This window comes from Pistacia vera, unplaced genomic scaffold (assembly GCF_008641045.1).
Source record: "Pistacia vera cultivar Batoury unplaced genomic scaffold, PisVer_v2 Contig1437, whole genome shotgun sequence".
Lineage (NCBI taxonomy): Eukaryota > Viridiplantae > Streptophyta > Magnoliopsida > Sapindales > Anacardiaceae > Pistacia > Pistacia vera.
Window position 1 is genome coordinate 20,321 of NW_022195508.1, and position 9,395 is coordinate 29,715.

Genomic DNA, 9,395 nt, shown 5'->3' on the forward strand with positions numbered 1-9,395 from the left:
AAGTTGAGAAATGATATCATGTCATTTATTCAGGAGGAGTCAGAATCATTGTATGAGGCTTGGGAGAGATACAAAGAATTATTGAGAAGGTGTCCACATCATGGGTTGCCAGTTTGGATGCAAGTCCAAACATTTTATAATGGATTAATGGTGAATGTGCAAACTATGGTGCATGCAGCATCGGGAGGAGCACTGCAAAATAAGAAATCGGAAGAAGCTCATGAGTTGCTTGAAGTTCTGGCAAGCAACAATTATCAAAGACCTAATGAGAGGGTGCAACCAAAGAAATCCATGGGTCTTCATGAAGTTGATGCATATACAATCATCTCAGCCCAACTGACAACACTTCAGAAACAGTTGGGAAGTATGCAGGTAAATTCCATTCAGGCACCTCAACTAACTTGGGAATTTTGTGCAGGTAATCATATGAGCAGTGAATGTCAAGTAAGGAACACGTTTGCCTCAGCATCTTCATCATCGGAGTAGGTTAACTACTTGGCTGGAAATCAAAGGCAACCGAACAATCCATACTCCAACACATATAATCCTGGTTGGAGGAATCACCCGAACCTATCTTGGGGCAATCAAAACCAACAGAATCAGCAAAACAATCGATGGAATCAAAGGGTATTTCCAAACAACCAAACAGGGTTGAACAACCAACAAGGAGAGCAAAGGGTGACAAAATTGGAGGACATGAGGAAAGTTTATGCAAGAGACCATGGGTTTTATGAATGAGACGAGAATGAATTTCAGAAATCAGGAGGTACAAGTGGGTCAGTTGGCTGACAAGTTGAATGAGAGACCACAGGGTTCACTGCCGAGCAACACAGTGACTAACCCACGTGAGCAAGCAAATGCAATAACTTTGAGAAGTGGGACAGTTTTGAAAAAGGTAGAGCAAGTAGGGAACGAAGAAAAGCCACTAAATGAAAAGGAAGAATCTGATGAGGAAGTAGATGAAGAGATCATTGCTGAAGAGAAACCATCTATTTCTAGGGAAGAACAATAGAAACGGGAAGTGAGGCAAAGACAAAGGAAAGAGAAATTGCTATTTCTCGAGATACCACCAGAATTGGCACATCACACTCCATCTGTGCCGTTTCCTCAAAGACTGAAGAAAAAGAATCAGGATAAGTAGTTTTCCAAATTCATTGAAATATTTAGAAAATTGCATATTAACATTCCTTTTGCAGATGCATTGCAACAGATGTCGAGCTATGCGAAATTTCTTAAGGAGATTTTATCAAACAAAAGGAAGTTAGAGGATGAGGAAAAGATGATGCTCACGGAGGAGTGCAGCGCCATTCTCCAAAAGAAGCTACCCCCAAAACTCAAAGATCTAGGGAGTTTTACTATTCCTTACGTTATAGGAGATATTACTTTTGATCGAGTTTTATGTGATTTAGGTGCTAGCATCAATTTAATGCCTTTTTTTGTTTTTAGGAGATTGGGAATTGGTGAAGTGAAGCCAACGACCAGGTCGTTGCAACTTGCAGATAGGTCCATAAAACATCCACGGGGTATAGTTGAAGATGTGTTGGTGAAGGTGGACAAGATTATCTTTCTAGCAGATTTTGTTGTATTGGACATGGAAGAGGATAAGGAAATGCCTCTTATTTTGGGCCGACCATTTCTGGCCACAGGAAGAGCACTCATAGATGTGCAAGAAGGAAAGTTACTGTTGAGGGTTCAAAATAAAACAGTAACGTTCAATGTGTTTGAGGCTATGAAGTTTCCATCCGAGATGGATTCATGCTTTAGTGTTGATGTGGTGGATAAACTAGTAGCGGAGACCACTGAAGAGAACACTCCACAACTACAGCTAGAAGCATGTATTGCACAATCAAGAACAGTAGAGGTAGAGGAATCGACAAAGAATGAATGTGCTAGATTGTTGGAAGCACTTCAGTCGATTGATGAGAACCAAGATCTTGAATTTGAGGAATTTGATTTTGAGAAAGAGAAGGCAAAGGAAAGAAATGAGGAACCTCCAAAGCTTGAATTGAAACCCTTACCTTTCCACCTCAAATACGTGTATCTTGGGCAATCGGAAACATTCCCAGTAATCATCAGTTTAAAGTTGAGCAATTTGAAAGAAGAGTGATTGATTCAGGTTTTGAGAAAACATCGATCAGCAATTGGATGGACTATTTTGGATATTAGAGGCATCTCTCTATCTTTTTGCATGCATAAGATACTCATGGAGGATGATATCAAGCCTAGAGTTTAACCACAACGAAGATTGAACCCTTCGATGAAGGAAGTGGTGAGACAGGAGGTGGTGAAACTTTTAGATGCGAGAATAATTTATCCCATTTCTAATAGTCCATGGGTGAGCCCGATGTAAGTAGTTCCAAAGAAGGGAGGCATCACAGTGATTAAGAATGAGAGCAATGAATTGATACCAACTAGGATGGTCACAGGCTGGAGAGTGTGCATTGATTACCGAAAATTAAATGAAGCTACAAGGAATGATCATTTTCCACTTCCTTTCATCTATCAGATGTTGGAAAGGTTGGCAGGGTATGCTTACTACTGTTTCCTGGATGGTTATTCAGGGTACAATCAGATTGCCATCACTCTTGAGGATCAAGAGAAAACAACATTCACTTGCCCCTACGGCACCTTTGCTTATCGAAGGATGCCCTTTGGGTTGTGTAATGCACCAGCCACATTTCGGAGATGCATGATGTCAATCTTTGGTGATATGGTGGAGAGGTTTATAAAAGTCTTCATGGATGACTTCTCTGTTTTTGGTTCGTCCTTTGATCATTGTTTATCTAATCTTTCATTTGTTTTGCAGTGATGTCAGGAGATGAACTTAGTGCTTAATTGGGAAAAGTGCCACTTCATGGTCCAGGAAGGGATAGTGCTTGGTCATAGAATTTCAAAAGATGGAATAGAAGTGGATCGAGCAAAGACGGACGTGATTAAGAAGCTGCCACCACCCTCCAATGGTAAAGCAGTTCAAAGTTTCTTGGGGCATGCGGGGTTTTATAGACGGTTCATCAAGGATTTTTCTAAGATCTCTAAACCCTTTTGCAATTTATTGATTAAAGATGTTGTTTTTTATTTTAATGATGAATGCATGCATGCTTTTCAAAATCTAAAGAAATTACTTGTATCTGCACCTATTATTGTAGTCCCCGATTCGGGAATACTATTTGAATTGATGTGTGATGCTAGTGATTTTGCTTTAGGAGTAGTGTTAGGATAAAGGAAAAACAAAGTGCTGCATGTAATTCAGTATGCTAGCAAAACACTCACTGATGCACAATTGAATTACACCACCACTGAAAAAGAATTGTTGGCTGTGGTTTTTGCTTTTGATAAATTTCGTTCATATTTGCTAGGTGCCAAGGTGATAGTCTACACGGACCATTTAGCACTCAAGCACCTGTTGGCAAAGCAATAAGTGAAACCTCGGCTAATAATATGGATCCTATTGCTACAAGAGTTTGAGTTGGAGATACGAGATAAGAAAGGGTCGAAAAATGTGGTAGCGGACCATTTGTCAAGGATTGAATGACCAATTCAGGGAAATGAAGAAGAAACCCAAATTAGAGAAACTTTCCCAGATAAGAAATTGATGAGAGTGGAGGAAGTACCGTGATATGCAGATTTTGCAAATTACTTGTCAGCGAGAGTGCTCCCCATTGGCATGACCTTCCAACAAAAGAGAAAGTTTTTCTCAGATTTGAAATACTATTTATGGGAAGAGTCATTCCTTTCATTCCTTTATAGACATTGTGCTAATCAAATTATACGTAGTTGTGTTCCAGAAGAGGAAATGGAAAGTATTCTAAGGCATTATCATGAGAGGGAAGTAGGTGGCCATTTTGGAGGAGCTAGGACAGCAGCCAAGGTTCTTCAATCTGGATTTTATTGGCCAACTCTTTTTAAGGATTCTTTCCGAATGGTTCAGGAATGCGACCAATGTCAACGGAGTGGTAATATTTCAAAGAGAGATGAGATGTCGTTGAGCAACATCCTTGTAGTTGAGCTATTTGATGTGTGGGGAGTTGACTTCATGGGTCATTTCCCAAATTCGTTTGGGAACACATACATTTTGGTAGCTGTGGATTATGTATCAAAATGGGTGGAAGCTGTTGCATTGCCGTCTAACGATGCCAGGGTAGTGACAATTTTGTGAAAAAGAATATTTGCTCAAGATTTGGAGTACCACGGGCAATCATTAGTGATGGAGGATCGTACTTTTGCAATAGGCAATTTGATGCCCTGTTGGGAAAGTATGGGGTAAAACATAGAGTTGCAACACCTTACCATCCACAGACCAGCGGGCAAGTGGAATTGTCGAACAAAAAACTGAAGAGAATTTTAGAAAAGACAGTTAATGCTCTAGGAAAGATTGGTCACGGAAATTGGATGATGCATTTTGGACCTACCGCACTACATTTAAGACTCCGATTGGTATGTCTCCATTTAGGATGGTCTATGTGAAGGCATGTCACCTACCAGTAGAGCTCGAGCATAAGGCATACTAGGCAGTCAAATAGTTAAACATGGACTTAAGAGCTGCTGGGGAGGAACGGATGCTGACTTTGAACGAACTTGATGAGTTTCGTCATGAAGCTTATGAGAATGCTAGGATGTACGAGGAAAAAAACCAAGAAGTGGCATGATAAGCATATTAGGAAGAAGTTTGAAGTGGGGCAAAAGTGTTATTGTTTAATTCTAGACTTATGCTTTCCTGGAAAACTTAAGTCTAGACGGTCCGGACCTTCATAGTTACAAAGGTTTACCCATACGGATCGGTGGAGGTGTCTCATGAAGAGAAGGGCACATTTAAGGTCAACGGACAAAGATTGAAGCCGTACATTGATGGCGTGATGAGTTGCAAGTTAGTCGCCATCCGCCTTGACATCTCGACATGAGAACTTGAGAGAGTCGAGCTTTCTGACTATAAACAAGCACTCCTTAGGAGGCAACCCAAGTGTTTTCAATTGATTATATTGTTTATTGTTTTACATTTGTTTTGTTATCTTTTGATTTTTGATGAAGTTTAATTTATGTACTTTTGGGTGTTTCAGGTGAAGTTTTGAACTAACGCAAAAAAAGAAAAATGTTCCAGACTTCGTCGGGGTGAAGGAGTTTCTTTGCCGCGGCGAAGAACATTTACCACAAAATGGAAGTGGAAAAGTCCAAGACTTCATCGCGGCAACAAAAGTTCTTCATCGTGGCGAAGTATCTCCTGTATTTTTCCACCGCAGCAAAGCAAGTGGCGTGAATTTTTGCTAAGGAAATTTAGGTCCTGTATTTTTTCGTCGCGGCGGGGTTTTAAAAAAACCCTAGACTTGATGAACTTCACCGCGGCGAAGTTTGCTTTATATAAATACCCACTTTATTTTCTTCATTTTTCATGCAACCCTTCAAACACATTCAAGAGACATTTTTTCCACCTTCAATCTTGATCCTTTCCAGTGAATTTCCATCACTTCTTCTAACTCCTAAACCATCCCAAACACAAAATCAACTCATTTCAGTGGGGATTTTTACGAAAAATTGCAAAAAATTTTGGAAACCCTTGGTTTGCAAAAATTAGGGATCTGGCGATTTGGATCGAAATCTGTGAAATTGGTGGTGAAAGATTCTTGAGATTGGTAAGGTTTCAAGCCTTCCTAACTTCGAATTACACAATTGCAAGTTTTGAGTATGGATTTGAAAATTTTGATTGTTGAAGTTGAGTTTTAAGATTTTTGTGGAGATTTTGTTTTGCTTGTGATTAAGGAAGTGTGGATCTTGAATTGCATGACATTGAGGAGTTTGGGTTTTGATTTTTGGAGTATTTGGTTGATTGTGGAAAAATCATAGTTTGGGGGTCATTTTACAGTTTTTGGAAGTTAGGGTGCTTGTGTAGGATTGAGTGTGGTTGTTCGTAGGGTGTTTAGAATTGAATTTGTGAGTTTGATTTGTTGTGGGAAAAATTCTGGTCAAAGTACCATCCAAAGGTAAAGGAAAGGGGAAGAAAGTGGACAATCGGTTTATAAGTGACAATGCTCGGCAACCGTACGAGGAGCTACCCAAAGAAGGGATAAAGGATTCATTGCTCAGTGTGGATTGACCACTGTCCATGCTGAAGAATGGAGTCAAGGGAGACTTTGGGGGTTGTTTATGAGTCAACCCGAGGATGCAGCCGTAGAACCGATAGTGAGAGAGTTCTATGCCAACCTCCTTGAGTGTAATGAAGGGTTGGTCTATGTGAGGGAGATTGATGTACCCTTTGATGTTAAGGAGATCAATAAATTCTTTGAATTACCTAAAATCTCCCGTGATGAGCATACGAAGTGGAAGTTGAAACAATTTGATGACGATTTAATACTTCCGATCTTAACAAAACTGAGTACCACTTGGGAGGTTTCGAAGAAAGGAAAGAAGACTATCAAGGGAACAAATCTGACTCCGATGGCTCGATTGTGGCAATATTTTGTGAGTGTAAGGATGATGTTGGAGACGCATTATAGCATAGTGACTTATGAAAAGGCATTGCTTCTCTATTCCATTGCCACAGGGAAAAAAATTGATGTGGGGAACATTATTCTGAATAGTATCAAGAATGCAGCTCAACCAGGGCGAGGCAGTTTCCCATTCCCACAGCTCATTACAACATTGTGCCTTAAAACAGAAGTCGAGAAGACTGATAATGAACCACTGATCCATGCTGCCCCAGTCCTCGACACCGCCTATTATGATAAGCATCTTGCATAGCAACCCAGTGAGTAGCCCAGAGCCTGGACAAAACGATAGCGAACCACACAAGGTGCTGTCACATCATCCAGTTCCACAACCACTATGAGGGAACTGATGCAGCAAATGATGGGTCAGATGAGACGTATGTCAAAACGTCAGGATTGGCTGACAGAGCAAAGCCAGATGATGTATGACATGCAGAAGAGTAGCTTCGACAAGCTCAATATTGATATTGCAGAATTCCAATGGGTTGACTGGGATTCAGGTGAGTGGATGGGCTCCAAATCAGAAGAGGATGACGCCAAGGGAGACGAGGAGGCTGAAGAATGAGCACCTGTTTTTGTTTTTGTTTTTTTTTTATTTTAGTTGTTGTTGTTTTTCATTTCGAACATTGAACTCAGTAGATACTTTGTGTTTTTGATTGTTTTAGTTGTTTAATTTTTGTTTTAATTTCGTAGTTGATGTAAAGACGAGATTAGGGTTGTAATATTTTCATATTAGTCAGTGAATTTTTCTAACACAGTGGACACCATAGTTTTCAATTGTTTTTACAGATTTTGTTGATGAAAAAGTCAAGGACCAGGTGTCCACATTGTGAGCGAAACTTCAACTTCACGGATTAATCAGGGAATTATCTCGTACATTTACAGTTTTTGTTTTTCTATTCCTAATTTGTGCATAATGTGACATTGGGGACAATGCCATCTTTAGTTTGGGGGTGGGAAAAATTTGAGAAATTCTTTATTTTTGTTTAGTTAATTTTGTGTTTTTGTTGTGTATGCCAATGATGAATTTTATAAATCAATGATGAGATTAGGGTTGTTGGGATTTTATTATAGAAAAATGTTAAGCATTGCTTCAAGTTTTTGTTTATTGACTGAATTTTGATTGAGGTTTATTGAGTGGTTCAGCCACCATTTTCATTTATTTCGGCATGCTTAGATTCATTTTATGTGGTTAGTTAAAGTTTGATAATGTTGCTGGACTCTAGAACCTAGTAAAAAAGTGCTTGAGACGAAATTCTAGGAATAGACATTGTTGAGGAAACGATTTAGGCATTTTTCGGAACGTTTGAGCCTTTCCACTCAACCCACGAATGAATTGTTCCCTAGTCACCCACTTAAGCCTTATGAGATTATCATTGCTTTTTATTTTCTTGCAAACCAAAAATTTTCCAATCCAACTACCCTAAACACTTTATTATACCCTTTAGGAGAATTTTAGACCTAATGCAAACACAAGGAACTTGAAGAATTTATAAACCCACCTTTATTTTCTCCATTTTTGTAATCTCAAGCCCGAGCCTCTAAAGAATTTATTTTTCTCTTCTTCAATTTCTCACCATTTTCCCTCAAAATTCTTGCACCATTCCACCCCCTTACCTCTTTAAACAATTCATGTACCTTTCAATTGGCCCAGTTTAAACCATTTGAAGAAATTTTTAGCAACCCTTAGGTTTTGAAAATTGGAGCTTTCTTAATGAAATTGGAGCAATTGAAGGTTGGAAAGCTTGGGCTGTGTAAGGTTAAGAGTTTTTGTGCAATTATTTGTTCACTTTCAATTGTGGATTTGTTTTTGTTGAAAAATTGCTGAATTCTTGATTGTTGTTGGTTGAGAATTTGAGGATTGAGTTGATTGTGGAGTGTAGAAATTGTTGATTTTGATTTAATTTGGTGTTAAGGAAGTTGGGTTTGTTGTGTTGAAGTGCTTTTAGCAAATTTGGGAGTTGAGTGAAGAGGAAGAAGTAGAAGAAGATTGAAGCTGAAGCACTTTTCTTTGTAGTTTTGTTTTATTCTTTATGTTTTGTAAGTAGGAACTGATGTTGTTTCCTAGTTAAGCTCTTTATTTGTTTTTGTTTAGATTTAGGTTTGTTCAATAAGGTTGGATCAGGATGTAATTCTTTCATATTAATCGGTGAGGGTATCTAACACATTGGCACCATAGACTTTCAATTGTTTGATAGATGATGATGATGATGAGGAGCCAAGGAATGGATGCCAGGATTTTGCACAAAAATCGACCTTTATGGATTAATCAGGGGAGTATCTCATAATCTTACTTTCTTTTTTTCTATTCCTGAATGTACATGATGTGACATTGAGGACAATGTCATTTTAAGTTTGGGGGTAGGAAAATTTTCAAATTTTTCTGTTTATTTGTTGTGTGTTTTAGCTCGAAATTGTGTTTCTTTTTGTTTTAAGTTCTTTGATTGTTACTTGTTTAGTGTGTTTTGTGTGTTGTGTTGTTTTGCCTAGATGAATGCATAAGTCTATGAAACTAGAATTGTTGGGATTATTTTTGGAAAATGTTAAGCATTGCTTCAAGTTAGGTTGGTTGACTTGATTTAGCTTCTTAGGTTTGTTGAGTGGTTCAACCACCATTTTCACTCTTTCAGCATGCTTAGAAACATTTTATGTGGTTAGGTGAAGTTTTGATAATGTTGGTGGACTCTAGAACCTAGTTAAGAAGTGCTTGAGGTGAAATTCAAGGATAGACATTGTTGAGGAAATGATTTAGGCATTTTCTGAACGTTTGAGTTTTCCAGCTGACCCATGAATGAATCTTTCCTAGTCACCATTTGAGCCTTGAGATTATCATGCCTATTTTCCTTGGAAACCAAATATTTTCCAATCCCTATACCCTAACATTTTATCATACCCTTTAGGAGAATTATGGACCTAATG

At 38.7% G+C, this 9,395-nt stretch overlaps 1 non-coding gene across 1 annotated transcript; it reads right to left on the reverse strand.

The window, feature by feature from the left end:
- Positions 1-107, reverse strand: LOC116123625. Its single transcript, XR_004127070.1, has one exon. It is a non-coding gene; the product is annotated as a small nucleolar RNA R71 (small nucleolar RNA).
- Positions 108-9,395: the final 9,288 nt, after the last annotated feature.